The sequence below is a fragment of the Ochotona princeps genome, chromosome 2 (genome assembly GCF_030435755.1).
Source record: "Ochotona princeps isolate mOchPri1 chromosome 2, mOchPri1.hap1, whole genome shotgun sequence".
NCBI lineage: Eukaryota > Metazoa > Chordata > Mammalia > Lagomorpha > Ochotonidae > Ochotona > Ochotona princeps.
In genome coordinates, this window is record NC_080833.1 from 65,772,576 (window position 1) to 65,789,896 (window position 17,321).

The following is a 17,321-nucleotide window of genomic DNA, read 5'->3' on the forward strand; positions in this document are numbered from 1 at the left end:
AAACATGCAGAGACTGGGCTTACTCCAAAGATGAAGCTTGAGTCAATAGCAGTTCTTCAGAGAAACAGATTGCCAAAAACTGGGGGAGTAAAGTCTGAGACATAGGTGGGTTTTAGTAGGAGAGTCAGAGACAGTAGGATAACCAGTTTGCTTTATCTGTGGTTCTTCGTTGATCTGAGACCTCTAACAGAACAATTTGTAATTATCAGGTCTGATTAATTCTTAATAGCTACATATTCCTCATTTTTTTAAAATTTTAAGACAGCCATGCTTGGTACTTTATGATAGAGCATATTTTCTTGTTCTATCCTGCATGATATCTTGGGATCCAACATCTTACATTTTCCTATACTTTTGCAAACATAAAAGATCATTCATTTTTGAAATACATTTCTATATGTTTTGACAACCATATAATAGCAGGTATCCTTCGTTACAGATTCATATGGAAGAGATTCAGTGCCCTAAAATATCCCTTGTGATTTACCTATTCATAGAACCCTCTCCCCACCACCCTATGGCAACACTGATACCTTCGCTCTCTTTAAAGCTTTCCTTTTTCTTCTTATGTTGTTGATCCCATTTCTTTATTAATCGGATCCAGTAAAATTTCAATGGGGAATAACATACACACAGAAAAGTGTGCATTTCAAATTTGTATAATTTAATGTATTTTCACAAACCTTACAAACTTATGTAATAGCTCTCACATTATTTAATTAGACATATCTTCCGTACTAGAATCTTTGAAATACTCTTCTGATCTCTAATAGATATATTTGGAAATATTTAAGATTTCTCACATCGAACTCCGTCTAAGTCTGTAAGATAGCACTTTTAACTATAGTGCTCTTCTTAATTCTCATTGTTTTATTGTGTCTTTATTGATGAGTACTTAGATTATTCCAGTTGGGATCAATGATAAATAGTATTTTCACGAACATTTTCATCCATAGCATTTTGTCAACAATATATGTACATTTTTATTTGGGGCATCTAGGAATGGAATTACTGTGTTAAAAGATATGAAACTGTCTAACCTTTGTCAGTACTGCATGTCTCCATAGTGTTTTGACTTAGAATTTTCAGCTTCACAGTACTATGAGCACAAAACATATTCAATTTTATCACCTATCATCTATATCTGTTGTTTATCTGGCTCTCATATATTTTATGTGAACACACATATGTATGTGAAGATATATATATATATATATGTGTGTGTGTGTGTTTATATACAGATATATGTCGAGATCTGTGATATCATAATTTTTTGAAGTGTGGGACAGTATATCGTCTTTTTAGATTGATTTCGTTCACATAACGATGTGCTCTGAAGGCTCACTCACATCTTTATTCAACTTCACAGTTTATTACTTTCAGTTACTGAGGAGCATTCCATTGCATGGACATCCGGCAGTTTGTTTATCGGTTTACCCATAGAAAGACATCCTGATTATTACACTTTTTGTGATTATAAGTACAACTTTGATAAACATTTATACACAGATTTGGGAAGGTGTTATATTTTATATCAGTTTGGGAAATAACTAGAAGCTCAATTTCTGGATCATACAGTAGAATTGTACTTTGCTACGTAAATAAGTGCCAAACTGTTTGGCAGAGTGTTGGCTGAATAAATAAATAGGTTATTTTTCTGCATCTTTACCAAAAAGTCAATTGTAAATTTTGTGAATTTGAGCTGTTCTAAACAACACATTCTACGACCTCATTGTTACGATTTTACAAATGGTATTGAACAGTTTCTTTTATATGCTTACTTATGTATAGAAAATTAGGTATACATTGTGTATACCTAATTTGATGTGTCTGGACCATTGAACCATTTTGAAATTGGATTGTTGGATTTTTTATTGTTGTGCGTTAAAATTCTTTTTTATATTTTGGAAACAGTTTTTTTTTTTATAAAGAATGCTATTTATCATTTGGCTTTTTAATTTTCTTGAGACTGTAATTCAAAGAGAAGTTTTCAATTTCAGTAAGGTACAACTCATCAATTTTTTTGTCCTTTTGTTTATGCTATTCTTGTTATATTTAAAACTCATCACCAAACCCTAGATTATATACATTTTTCTCCTGTGTTTTCTCCCTGAAGTGTAATAGCTTAGCATTTTTCTAGTTAGGTCTGTTATCCTTTTTGAGTTTTTTTTTCCTTTAAGTTGTAAAGTTTGTTTCTAGGTTCTTCTTTTCTTTTTGTCCAATATGAGCATTCAATTGTTTCAGCATTGTTTGTTGAAAACATTTTCTTTCTTTATTGAATTGCCTCTGTACCTTTTATTATGTTGTCAATTGCATGTATTTCTGTGAATCTGGAATTTAGCCAGTTATACAGTAGGAGGACACAATATTTGTAAGACTTCGTAATTTAAGGGATCAATGAAATATTCAGTGGGTATACAGTATTTCTCAAGACTGATACAATGTTTCTCAAATCTTCGATCATCAATCACACATGAAACCATATATTATAGCCATATTTCATAGGCCAACAAAAAAGCTGAAGATCATTTCCCAGTAGTAAAGGGCAAAGAGTCATTATTTTCCTAGGGAAGGTTAACTCTATATAGTTACATCTATCTCTATATATGTAACATATCTGTAACACATAGTAACATATATGTGTAACTATATATAGTGATATATAAATTATGAATAAATATATATGAATAAATATAAATAGTTATATATATAGTTGTTTACTAGATTACCCCTCTTAGCATTTACCCCCAAGTTATTACAATGGAATAGTCATTGATTTCACAGTTAAAACCTATATGTTCTCATATGTAAATCATGAAATTACAAATGTAGGAAAAGGAAGAAAATAAAGTAACGTGATATAAAAGTATAATTAAAAATAGCAGTGGGAATCCTGTGTTTTGGGAGTAAAGATGTTTGCTGTATATAACTACTATTTTTATTAGTATATGATATAATTTTAAAATTCTGTAAATTTGGAATTGTACTTAAATATGCTTTCTCATATTGTTTCAGAAAGTGATCCACGAGTTATAGGTTTAAGCATTTAGTAACACAAACTCTTGAAACTTTTTAGTAAGAAAAATATTCAAACTTGTCAACCTCTCTACCTTAATATTTTAGTTAATGAATCATGTTTATATTAATGCAGATGACACTTTTTAAACATTTTATTATTATTATTATCATTTTATGATACAGTTCCATAGGCTCCTGGCATTTCCCTTATCCCCTCCCCAATTCCCCCCCCCCCACTGAGTTTATCATTACTAAAATATAGTTCTTCATACACAGTCATATGTCCATCATTGCAGGCATGGACAATGGCAGAGAGTCCAGAATCCTATTGTCAAGATATAGCACACAGTTTCATTGCAAGTCCATCTTTGTCTGGCAGTAGAAATGCATACTACATTGTATCCTCACATCTGGATGTTAGTCTCCATTTCACAGCTACTGTACATCCCCTTAAATGAAAAGTCATAATAAACTTTAAATTATTTATTTTTTATGATACAGTTCTTTAGGGTCAGGGATTTCTCCTTCCATCTGCTCCTATATTGTAAAAAAAGTTTAATCTTTCAACAACAGTCATAAGCCCATCATTCTGCTATTATGTATATCCTGACATTGTAGGTATAGAGAATAGTATAAAGTCCAGCATTTTAGTGTCAAGATATATCTAAGTTTCATTGTGAGTGCATCTTTCCTGAGGAATAGAAATGCCTACTGCAATCTATATCCACTTCATGGTATACTTATCTCCATTATACAGATCCACTAGAAAATTATATGCATATACATTCTTATCTATTTGTTTACTCATCTTGTATTTTGCATGAATATTAGACAGCACATATGATATTTTTCCTTTTGGGATTACTTTATTTCATTGAGCATAATGGTCTCTATTTGGGCCCATTTTGTTGCAAATGGTAGAATTTCATTCTTAATGGCCTCCATGGAGTAGATGTATTACAGGTTCTTTATCCAGTCCTCTTTCAACAAGCATCTGGGTTGTTTCCATGTCTTTACTATTGTAGATTGTGCTGCTGTAAATATAGGATTGTAGGGTTATTTTCTCATATGCACACATCATTTCTTTTGGATATATTCCCAGGAGTGGGATAGCTGGATCTTACGACAGATCAATTTTTAGTTTTCTTAGCACTCTCCATACTGACTTCATAGTGGTTGTACTAACCTATACTCCCACCAACAGTGAAGTAGAATACCTTTATCCCCACATCCAGGCCAGTAGGCATTGCTAGTAGAATTCTGAATGTATGCTAATCTCACTGGAGTTATGTGTGTAACCTCAATGTGATTTTTTTTTTGTATTTCCCTGATAGCTGGGATACTTGAACATTTATTTTTATGTCTATTATCCATTTGAATTTGTTCTTTCAGAAAAAAAAATCTGTTCATTTCCTTTGTGCATTTCTTCACAAGGTTGCTTGTTTTAATTTCTGAAACTCTTTGTAAATCCTGGATATCAGTCCCCTATCTGTTGTGTAGGGTGCAAAGATTTTCTTCCATTCTGTTAGTTGTTGTTTATTTTGTTTATCATTTCCTTTGATGTACAGAACCTTCTTAGTTTGATGTAGTCCCATTTGTCTATTTTGATTTTGACTTCCTATGACTTTTCAGAGAAGTCTTTCCCAATACAGGTAAATTTTAATAAGTAATGTTGAATAAAGCATTAAAGAAAATATCCTCATAGTCTTTTCTTCAGCAGATGAGGGATATCTTTCTAAAATAACTGGCAACTCTTTAGTTGGATAGTATTCTTTGCTTACAATAATATTTTGTGTACATCTATTTTTTCTGTGGTTGGGTTCACCATACCACCAAAGGGTCTGTTCACACGTTTGCGTTCATTTTTAATACTTCTGGCATGGCATATTTTCAAAAGTTTAACCAATGACAAAATGGCTATATATTTCAAACATAATAGTCCTGTAATCCCACCAAAAGTTATTTTGAGTTTTAGCCTGTTAATGTTAGCCTAATTGGCTTAAGGAAATGGAATGATTATTTCATCCAAAGGAAGGCGATTATTTCATCCATAACAATGAAGTAATAAATAATGCCTAAGACTTCATGATGAGATATCCAATTCACCTTGGTAGCCTAGCAGCTAAAGTCCTCAACTAGCGGCTAAAGTCCTCGCCTTGAATGTGCTGGGATCCCATATGGGCGCTGGTTCTAATCCCAGCAGCTCCACTTCCCATCCATCTCCCTGTGTGTGGCCTGGGAAACCAGTCGAGGACAGCCCAAAGCCTTGGGACCCTTAACTCATGTGGGAGATCTGGAAAAGGCTCTGGGCTCCTGGCTTCTGATTGGCTCAGCTCCAGCCATTGTGGCCGGTTAGGGAATGAATCATTGGCTGAAAGATTTTCCTCTCTCTCTCCTTCTTTCTTTGTATCTGACTTTCCAATAATTATTTAAAAAAGAAGAAAGAAATATGAAATGTTTATAGACTGTATTGCTTGGGTGGTTTCATAGAAAAACATTTTGAACACAGAATGCTACATTCTTCCCTTATTCTCTCCTGCTGAGTCTGTAGGGTGATTATGTCTGATTCAGTAGTCTGTGATACTCCCATCTCACTTGGAAGTGTTACAAATCATCCATTAAAAAGGAAGTTTAGAAGATATCATTGAAGGCTGTTTTAAAATCTGGTAGATGCTTCAGGGGAGGCATCCCTGAAAAGCACTTTCATTTAAAGTTTCTCTCGTTTCCTCACTAATTCATAAATTTATTTTCCCTTCAACATAGCTTCGTTATTTTGCTTTCCTCTTTTGACTACTGCTGTAGTGGAGCAGGAAACAGAGAAATGCTTAATGTCTTTGGTACTGCACATGTTTTTATCAGTTATTTTGTCTTGAAAACATGATCTGGTCCAGATAAAATGTTATCTTAGAGTATGACCTGTTTTAGCTTATATACTTGAAATTGGTTGCCATGGAAAGAGAAAGATTACACAATTTGGCCCACAGACTTTTGCAGTCACTGATTACAAAAATTTTGAAAAATTTCATTATGAACTTTTGATCTACTTCTCTATTAAATATTTGCCTTATTTATAACAGTCTACTATGTCGTAACACTGTTTTAAAACTTGAATCAACTACCAAGAGTTTTACCAAAAATGGAAATGATATAATTTTAGAATTGCTTGAGTGCAGTCATGTATTTTTCTGAATATCAGTTGATTCACATTAAGTTAGAAAATATTACACTACTGCTAATCTTCTCAAAAAATGATTAAAATAACAAAAATAAGTAATATGCTTTTTGACAAAGAGAAAATATGTTCATTTAAATTAAACTTAAAATTTATCTTTGAGAACTAACTAATTATATACATATATATTCAAAACTTAAAATTCTTTTTAACCTTACATATTTAGTGAGAAAAGATATCTGGAGGCTTTTATCCAGACTGTAGGTTTTACAAGCTTAACCTTGAATATATTTTAAGAAAATTTTTCTTGTGAAAACCCAACTATTTTGTTTTTTGTTGTTGTTGCTGCATGTTAATAAGGGTAGGACTTTAAAGTATGCACTGTGATAACTACATAGAGTAGAACTTCGGGTCTTTAGTCATCTAATACTTGTTCTATTCCATGTTTAATGAATGCCTTGATTCACCTCTCCATGAAGCTTTTGCAACCCATTTTGCAAAAAATGTCAAATATACGGCTGTGTTAACTGAATACAACTGAATATTATTTCATATACCAGATACTTGGCATAGTATTTGTTATAATACTTTATATTATGCAAAATTTTAACAACTCTACAGATACAATTAATAATTATGACTGGGCAATCATGGAAAGATGTGTAAATTGCGTGCTGATTTATAGGTTATTTAGTCACCTATATTTGTGAGGTCTGATATGGGGTGTTAGCATTGCAAGCTTTGGCTTAACTTTCTGAGCTACAACACAGGCCCACTGTGTATCTTTAAACATACATAGTTCTCAAAATACTTAAAAAATACATAATTGTCGAAATACATAGTAAAATAAATGACATTGCTTGACACTGCTATTCATCCTATAGTGGATTTAGGAATGAGGCCCATGTGGGCACTGGTTTGAATCTGTGTTGGTCTTCTTTTGATCTAGCTCCCTGCTAATGTGCCTAGGAGCGCAACTACAGATAGACCATGCTATTGACTTCTGCATTCATGAGGGAGAGGAAAGGAGACCTCTCTTTTTTCTGGCTTTGACCTGACCCATCCCTAGCATTTTTGGCCAATTATGGAGGGAAACAACTGACAGATCACTTTATTTTTCTACACCTCACTCTGTAATTCTGCCATTCAAATGAACAAATAAATATTTTAAAAAATCAATGCCGAATTTAAAAAAATTGCTTTCTAGATTTAGCTATAACAAAAATGATTTATTACAATATATAATTTTGTATTTTTATCATTCTTATTGCTTATACTGATTTGCCTTTTCTGTGAGTTGGTTATCTTTTAGTGAGGGATGCTATAGGAAACAATCCTTTGCAATCCATTTTTGGGTCAAATGTAGGATACTTTTGTGATCTATATATAATCAATAAGAGAATAAAATTTGCTGGAAGTTGCATTTTCTAAAAATGAACTCAATTAAATTCTGTGTTCTTGTGTGTTTCTATGCAATATGACTGTTGTTTTTCTTCCATTGAAATACAAGCTTTGCAACATGTTTCTGAGTGTGTGGATATACTTATATGGACTGTGTCAAAACAGTAGACCTTGCAAAGATTTTCTCAGCCCTGGAACAATGAAACTGACAATGTCTCAGGGCTATTGAAACCACTCAAGTAATATCCTCAGAACACTTTTCCCCCCCTTGGTGTCTCTAGGGTGTCATCAAAAGAGCACTCCCCGGGCCCGGCAGAGTGGCCTAGTGGCTAAAGTCCTCGCCTTGAATGCCCCGGGATCCCATATGGGAGCCGGTTCTAATGCCGGGAGCTCCACTTCCCATCCAGCTCCCTGCTTGTGGCCTGGGAAAGCAGTCGAGGACGGCCCAAAGCTTTGGGACCCTGCACCTGCGTGGGAGACCTGGAAGAGGTTCCTGGTCCCGGCATCGGATTGGCGCGTACCCGCCCGTTGTGGCTCACTTGGGGAGTGAAACATCGGATAGAAGATCTTCCTCTCTGTCTCTCCTCCTCTCTGTATATCCGGCTTTCCAAAAATAATAAAATCTTTAAAAAAAAAAAAAAAAAAAAGAGCACTCCCCATCCCTGGGTGCTGATATAGTGTGACAGCCAAGAATGACTCACTTCCCATACACACACACACACACACACACAGACTGAAACATGTCTTACCCACATTCCTCCATACATGACCCTCCACCCAGATCAGAGATCCACATGGGCATGCATTCCTCTCATCTATGTAAATAATACTAAAAATAAAATTTAAAGAAAAGAAAAGAAAAATATTTCTATTCATGCCTAAATCTAGATGAGCTTTGGGACTCATTGCTTTGACAGAAATGAACTATGAATTCAGTTTCTATCAAAACTCTTGAAACCTTAGTTATTTTGGTGGCTCCACCAAGTATCTTGGTACCCATTCTATGTGAATCCCAAATGATACATATGGGGAGACCTTTCTTGAGCACTTGATAAGCAAATTGCTTAGAGAATGCAGTGTACAGCTGTTCTATATCGCTGCAAACCACCTCTTGCCAGACTGTAATTTCATGAGAAACCCAGTGTGGTTAACACTCTACCATGAAACCAATGGAGATGTCAGATATAATAAATTAGGTTGCAAGGCCCTAGATGTAGAGAATATTTTTGATACACAACAAGAGATAGGAGGAGATAAATAAAATGTTCAAATTTTATTAAACAGTTTTAACCTTCATTTATGACTGTACTCTTGCTTTTCCTTTGATTCAATACTCTTATATGCTTTGTAGACATGTTATCCAGCTTAGAAGTGATCTATTTTTGTGATCCTTAAGTTCATTTTGTAAGAACTTTTTGTACATACAATTATGTGTGAAATCTACATCCTGTTCAAGCCAAAAAACATATATGAATCCATTTACCTTATCTGATTATTCTGAAAATGGAAAAGTACCAAGAAATAACATTGTATTCTTCCTTTCAAGGAAACAGTTTTTGCTAGCAAGCGCGAGCTCCCCGATTGCTAAGTATTATTGGGACAAATTGAAAACAAAATATTTGGCTGTGTAGAGTTATTCAGCTTACTCAATTTTATGCAGGCAAATCTGCTCAGGAAAAAAAAAATCACACAATGACAAATATGTCTTACACTGCAGCATACAAACGAATAAAGATCTGTTTCTACCCGCTGAGGCATTCTTTATCAGAAGGATGACATACGCAGATGAGGATGGCAGATATCACAAAATGTTTGAATTTTAAAATTGGGAACTAAAATAATTCTGGGTACATTTGCCTCCAAAATTTGCAATATGTACTTTACTAAACACAGAAACTATAAATTACCTTTACATAATAAAGGAATCTTGTTGTTCAGGAAAGAAAGTCAAACATTTAAAGCAGAACTAGTAACAGGTAAAACCAAATGCAGTTTACATATGAATAACAGCCGTTTATTGAAGAGTATGTCTTGTTTTCCATTGCATTTCCTTTATTACATTTAAAAAGGTAATATTAAATGACTGATTTAGTTTTAAAGACATTATGGTTCTATTTTAAAAGAGCCTGATTTCTGTAGCTTTTTATTACAAAGATCAATGCAATGACGGCAAGGTATTCTGAAATAAATATAAAGTAATCATTAGCATCCCCCTAGAGCTCATTTATAGGGATGCATTGAAAATAGAATGCCCAAAGGTCATTGCTCTATCTGAACAATGCTTTAGAAAGACAATAAATATCAAGTTCATGCAAATGTCTGTAATATGAATATTTCAATAAAGATATAACAATATATTTAATTTTTAAAAAATATCTGCATATAAAGATATGCATACTTCATACTGGAAAAACACTAATTTAAATCAAATTGGAAGACATAACCCCCTTTCTGGACAGTTTATAGAGAACAGCATGGGATCTGAAATTCAACTCCACTCCAAAGAACCTATCAACAATTCGAAACGTTTCAAATTGTCTCTGATCATACTACCAGCTCCACAATGAAATGCAGTGAAATTCGCAGTTAGAGATTTTGGATGAAGGAGAATAGGAGTTTGAAAAGTGGATTGTTGGCATTGCAGAAAACAGCAAAAATCAACCTATGATTTCACTTTATTGTAATTTACTTTTGTTTTTACTGCTTCTTGGTTTATTTCAGAAATAACTTGACAGTGATAAAAAATGTGGAAATTTTCATTCCTTGCAAGTAGTTCCCGTATAGTTTTCTTAGTCTGTTTCACACTCATTGTTGATTTCTGCTCCACACATAAAACTGTTACTAGCATCCTGGTAGGTATCTAGTCAACGATTGTCTAGGCTTTAACAACAGGAAGATTGAGATGTCACTCACCATATGCCAAGCCCTGTACTAATTATCTTCCATATATAAAGTGATTCTATTTTCATGACAACACTGTGATAGAGGTCCTGCTTTTATTTCTGTGTCTGGATTAAGAAATCAAGGCATAACATTGTAATGGCTCGATTATACAGCTCACTGTAGTGGAAAAGCAAGTGCAGCCAAGGAGGTCTGCAGAGTCTGAGCTGAGCTACACAGCACTGGCCCGCCTTTCTGAAAGTAAAGTCCTAAGATGAGAGAGGTGATTGTTTATTTACACATTGCTTTAGGAGCATCTCAGAAATTGATCTGAGGGGGAAGATCAAATTGGGCAGCTTTGGAGGGTTGTGCAGAGGAGTTGGCGGCCCTTGAGGAACAAGAAGCAATGCTGTTTTGAATAATTACTTCCCTCACTTGGGTCACATAGGGTCTGGCAGAAAAGCCTCCTGCATTAGATTGAGTGAAAGATGTAGTTGTCATGATTGCCGAGTGGGCTGAAGTGACAGAATAAATGGCCTCAGTAGCAGAGTCCTCTCTCCAGGAGTCAGAATGCACAGAAAAGCAGGGGAATTTTAGGGTAATTTGAACAATATTTGAAGCAGTGGCAACACATGGTTGTTTCTTCACAGCAGGTAGAAGTAGCAGGGAGTCTGTTTTAGGGCTCTGTTCTTATCACCTAAAACTTCCAAAGCTTAACTGACTGCCAGGATAATTAACCCCCCTGCATACTGGAAGTCCTTTTAGATCCACTTCGGATACATTAAGGAAAAGAAAGAAAATAATCATTTTCAGGTTGAGCAGCTTGGCCCTTAGATGCTGATATATGGCAAATTGCAGCCCAATAGGAAATGAAACCACATTTCTTAAGGACAATTTTGAAAGAAGCCTATTATTTTTTCCCTTATTTTGGAGTCCATAAAATTATAATATACTTTATAGATTTTATTATTTACAATGCCTCAAAGTGGGAGGTTGGAACTAGAAATATAGTGCATTGGCACAGGAAGAGATCTGTTGCAGCTAAACTAACTCTCATTTTACATTAATCATAACTATCACGTAGACCTATGATGTGTAATGTCTGAATGAAACAGAGTGAATTGTTCTGAACTCCCAGATTGCCTACCAGTCTTAGTTCCTGCTGAAGCCATGAATCTTGGGTAAATAATTTTTTGCACTTTAAGGAAAATACTCCTTGAGCTCTGTGGATCTCAAAATTTGTGGTTTAGTTTTCATTGAATATTTACAAGAAACAACAACCTTTACAATCTAAGAGAGTTTTGAAGTTTTGGCTTATCAGTGAAGGTCTGCATTCATTATAACGAGAAAAACACTGTTAATTTTTTATCTTTTCAAGATCAAAAATCAGGCCAGGTTTCATAGAAACAGTATTCAAAAGCTAGTAAAATCTTCTAGTATATTGTTATTAATATGTTATACTAATGCAGATTGTATAGCACCTTTATAATTTATTTTCTATTTACAACATAGAATAATATGTAGATAATAAAATTAATATTGAACAATAAAATGGAATATTAATTGGCTAGTTTGATAATTTTGTATATTTCCATGGGTTGAAACATTGCATTTTACCTCATTAAAATGCACCAATATTTTAATCAATTTTTTGAAAATAATTATAAGATATACCTGTTCATTTAAGAAGTAAGAAAAACAAGTCACAGAGATGTTTTCAAATGTGATCTCCTATTATTTGTTTCAGTGTGATGATTTGATTAGAAAAATGTGGATAATACATGTTTGTTGTAAATAATTGTTTGAAAATGTAAGGATAGGCAATAGAGTTCAATGGGGGGAATGACAAGCGAAGAGAAAGAGAAGAAAAACACTTCATCTTAGAAAAATTATGCTACTTATTTCAAATTTCTTATGCATTAGAAAAGACCTGCTAAAGTGTCCTGTAAGAATGCATGCCGTGCTTCCTCCATTTCCAGCAAACATATTGTGGATATGATTGCTGTACTTTGCTATTAAAAATTTGGAGCTGTGGACCAGGCCCTGAAGGGGCAGGTAGCAGGGGTACTAATCCAGCTACTTTCAATTCCTTCTTGAAGAGTTCTGAACAAGTTGAAAATTTGCATGAAATACAGAAAGAACAAGGCTTTGAGTTTTAATATTAACATTGCAATACCCTAGATATGTGGCAATAGGCATTTTTCACATTGAAGAATGAATAGATTTGTGTGTGCTATTGTAAGAATTAAGTGAGATAATTTAATTTAGCAACAAAAATCTGGGCTGAATTTTAAGGAAAGAATCTTGTTTTGAAGTGTTATAACTATTCTCTTGTGTTTGTAATGTAAACCTTGGGAGATATATTTTCATTTTATTATTATTTTTATGATACAGTTCCATAGGCTCCCTTTACTGATTTGTTATCTTATCATAATAGTACAGTTCTTAATAAGCAGTCCTATGTCCATCATTCTGCTATTTATGTGTATACTGATATTGCGGGCATGGACAATGTCAAAGAGTCCAGCACCCTATTGCCAAGATATTTTTCACAGTTTCATTGGGGAGTACATCTTTGATGTGAAAGTACAGATGCATACTGCATTGTATCCTCACATTGGGATATGATAATCTCCATTAAACAGTTAATACATATCCCCTTATGAAAAGTCAAAAAAAGAGCAACAATGGGAAGGAAATAAAAATTTAAAATGCCATGAAGTTAAATAATATGTTACTGAATGATTAATGTGTTGCTGAAAAATGACACAGAAACTCAAGAACCTTCTTGAAGAAAATGATGTTACTGCATGACCTACAGGTCAGTGAAGAATTTAATATGGGGGAAAACTGTTTTGAAGAAGTGAAAACAAAAACATCAAATCCATCAGCGATAGTTCCCACTGATCTTTGTTGGTGGGATGTGTCTCCTGTGGACAATAGGTAGATGAGTTTTGCTTTTTGATCCAGTCCACTAATCTGCAATTTTTTGATGAGTTTAAAACATTTGCCTTCATGTTTAATATGGATAGGTGGTATTTTAGTCCTGTCATTTTAATAATGGATTATTCATTGTCTGATTTAGTCTTCTCTTGTCATTTTACTGGAATGTTCTCCATATTTGTCTTTGAGTCTTGTAGGTGCCAGTCTTTTCTCTGTCAAGAGAACATCTTTAAGTACCATTTGTAGGGCAGGTCTGGAAGAGGTATATTCTTTGAGCTTTTTATCACTATAGAAGGATTTTATTTCATTTTCAAACAGAAAGAAAAGTTTTCTTGGATATGTTATCCTGGGCCAACAATTATCTCCTTTAGAAGCTCTCCTGGCCTGTAGAGTTTCCTGTGAGAGGTCAGTTGTGAATCTGATTGCCATTCCTTTGTATGTCAGTTGACTTTTTTCTCACATGCATATTTAAGCATATTTTTCTTATATTTGACTGAAAAGAGCTTGATTATCATGTGTCCTGGTGATGATCACTTTTGGGTAATCCTACTGGAAACTCTAAGCCCCTCCTGGATGTTGTTTTTCAATTCTTTCTCCAGGTTAGGGAAATTTTCATATATTACTTCACTGAACACATCTTTAAACCCAAAGTTTCTTTTTGCACCCTCTTAAATTCCCATAAATCTTATATTTGGCTTTTAATGAGTTTGATCCTGGCTTAGCACATACAGCTTGCTGCTATCCTTCCAGTCCCACAGCCTTTGAAAGACTACAAAAAATGACAACAAATGTGGCCCTGCTGGGGCTCTGAGCTGCTGCTCCATCTACTTCTGATCAAATCAAATGAATCAGCAAGATGGGCAGTTCTTTGACTAGGTTCACCTGCTGAGCTCCTGGGGAACTCCCCTTCCCACCTGACTATTGGTGGAGATTGAATAACAACTTGCTGACCACTGCTGGGGTATCTGGTCACTGCAGTGCCACTCCATTGTCTCTATTGCTTCCCCAAGTCCATGGGTCTCCAGGTACCTCTCTGCTGTCAGAGTGCCCTTTTGTGTTTCCTGGAATCTGCCATCTCCATTTCACCCTGGCTAATAATTCTTTGTCTGTTTAAACAAATCCTTCCCCTCTTCTGCCATCTTGATTCTCCAAAACTTGGAAGTTTTAAACATGGAATTCAAATGATGTCTTCACAATGATACTTTCTTTTTTTTTTAATCTATTTTATTGTATTGTTGTTGACAATCTTTACATAGTTAATTACAGTTAAAGGAAAAAGAAGAAAAAAAAAAGGTTCAGGGGGATAGGGAAGTGGGTAATGCTATTATGTCCATATTGTTTCCATCATGTATCTGAGGTAAAGGGGGATATTGAGGGAGAAGCCCCACCCGGTTTCCCGCCCACCCTAAGTCCCGGATGTGGGGCATGCTCAGAGATATGTGCTCAAGTGGTGTTAATAGTTCTCCAGTTATGAATCGCTGCCAGTTTCGCTCGATGAGGTCGTCCACTGATTGATATGGTCCATCATAAAGTCTCCGTTTGCCCCATATTTCGCTGCCAACATATAGCTGAGATGAATGATTGTCCTGTTCTGTCTTGTTGTTGAGAGGCACTCAACAACATCTGTGAGGGCTGGATGGTTGAGTTGGTTTGATAGAACTAAGCTTTAATACCCATTGACAAGTACCAGAGCCAAATGGGATGGGGGACAGACTGGTCTTCTGCTACACATACTGGCAAACCAGGGTAGGGGGCGGGCCTGGTGGGGGTTATTGTGGGTTGCCCCGACTAGGCTGAAGCTCCCACTGGTTGATGTAAGGGCCGAACCAGACTGGACTGCAACACCCATTGGTTCCAGTGCAACTCGGGACCGAAAACAGAACCAACACAGCAATTGCAACCACCAGCAGATCGGGGTGATGGACTGTGCCGGGCCCTGTGCTTGCTAGAACATACAAGAAACTAATCTGGGAATACCTCAAAGTATCTTTGGAGATCTCCCCAATCGAACTGCAGGACTCAGAACTCTAACCAAGAAAACACAATGATACTTTCACAAAGACACCCATGCTAGCTGTGTGTTTTGTGTTAAAGCTGTAGTGACTGGGAGAATCAACAGTGATCACATTGATCACAAGCTATCCTTGGCAGGAAGCGTGAATGATGGAAAGAATTTGCATAACACATCTAGGCAGTGGGAAGACCTGAACATTGTGCTGTTCTTCTTGTGCTTCTGTTGAATTCATAATTCATGTCTTCCTCAAAGATTTCATCATGAGGAATTCAGGCAATAAAGAGTCATATTTTTATGGCATTGAAGATAGGTATAATTAGATAGAAACTATAAAAAATTAGGAAATGCAGGGTTATTGTTTCATTTTTTAGATGATTTATTTATTTTTATTTGAAAGTTAGATATTACAGACAGGAAGATCTTCCGTCCAATGATTCACTCTCCAAGTGGCTGCAATGGCCCATGCTGCGCCAATCCGAAGCCAGAAGCGTCTTCCTGTTCTCCCACAAGTGTGCAGGGTCCCAAGGCTTTGGGCCATCCTTGACTGTTTTCCCAGGCCACAAGCAGGGAGCTGGATGAGAAGCAGGGCTGCCATGATTATAACCACTGTCCAGATGGGATCCCGGTGCATGCAAGGTGAGGACTTTTGCTGCTAGGCACCAGAATTGGTAATTGTTTCATTTTAAAAGCTGATATTGAATAGAAAATAACTAAATAAATAATACCCTGCCATTTATTCTTGTGAAGATTTAGCTGCTGATATTTATTATTCATTCTGTGGAGTATTTGTTATAAATTCTATTGTATTTGCAATGATTAGATGTTGCATCAAGTACGTAATTAACATGTAATTAAGAGCAATAGTATTTTTTTAATTAGGGGATTATTATGCCTCTAGTTAGTAAAAAACTTTCATAGAATCCAAGAATATATAACTCCTTGATCTTGATTTATATCATCTTTTGAGGACAAGTTTAATGTATTGAGTTCTTTGAATCCTTTGGCTTCCTATAATCTCTCTTCTGTTTATGGAGAAATAAAGAGATTTGTAAATTAATATTTTTTATTAAAATTTGAGATCTATTTTGTCTGTTTGGGGGTTGAATCTCAAATTCTAACATTTATACAACTCACTATCAAATGAGAAAATGGAATGAGGAATAACAGCCAGTTGGAAATTAACCATTACTTTACTAGTTTGGCAAGCTCTTTTTAAATTCTCAAAGAAAGTCTTTTCTGAAAAAAACTGAGTTGAAGCATAATATTAGTGCAAGACAAGGTAGGTGGTCTAATTCATGGGCTGCTCCACTTCACCTATTAGAGATGACGGGCTTGTCCTTCCTTTAATGGTTAAATGTATGACTTGTTTGAAGCTTGTTCCAGGGGTCTTCCAAAACAGAAGACATGAAGCAAACACACACACACACACACACACGATTGTCCAGAGTGCCCAGATATGTTGTCACACCAGACATGTGGTCAGAATGCAGAGATGACAAGTGATGCTGATTCAAAACAAACAGATACCTGCCACTGAAGAAGAACAAAACTATGTAAAATAAATGCACTCAGTTTTGGCTAAAGAATCATGATTCAACTAATATGAGTCTGTGCAAGGTTCCTAGAGAAAGATTTATTGCACAGGTAGATGTTTTTCACAGCAGTGGTTGTCACAAAGCAGAAATTTCACAAATAGAGAGTCAGAAAGACCACAGTAAATTTTCAGAAATGTAAGAAATTTGGTACAACTAACCTTCACAGGGCAAAAATGAGAATTGATGGGATAAGTAGATAGCAGAAGGTCTTAAATGCTATATTAATATGTATATGTTTTATCTAAAAGTATCTGTTGGGAGGCTAGGCAAAAACAAGGCATTGGTGGGAATTTGGCCC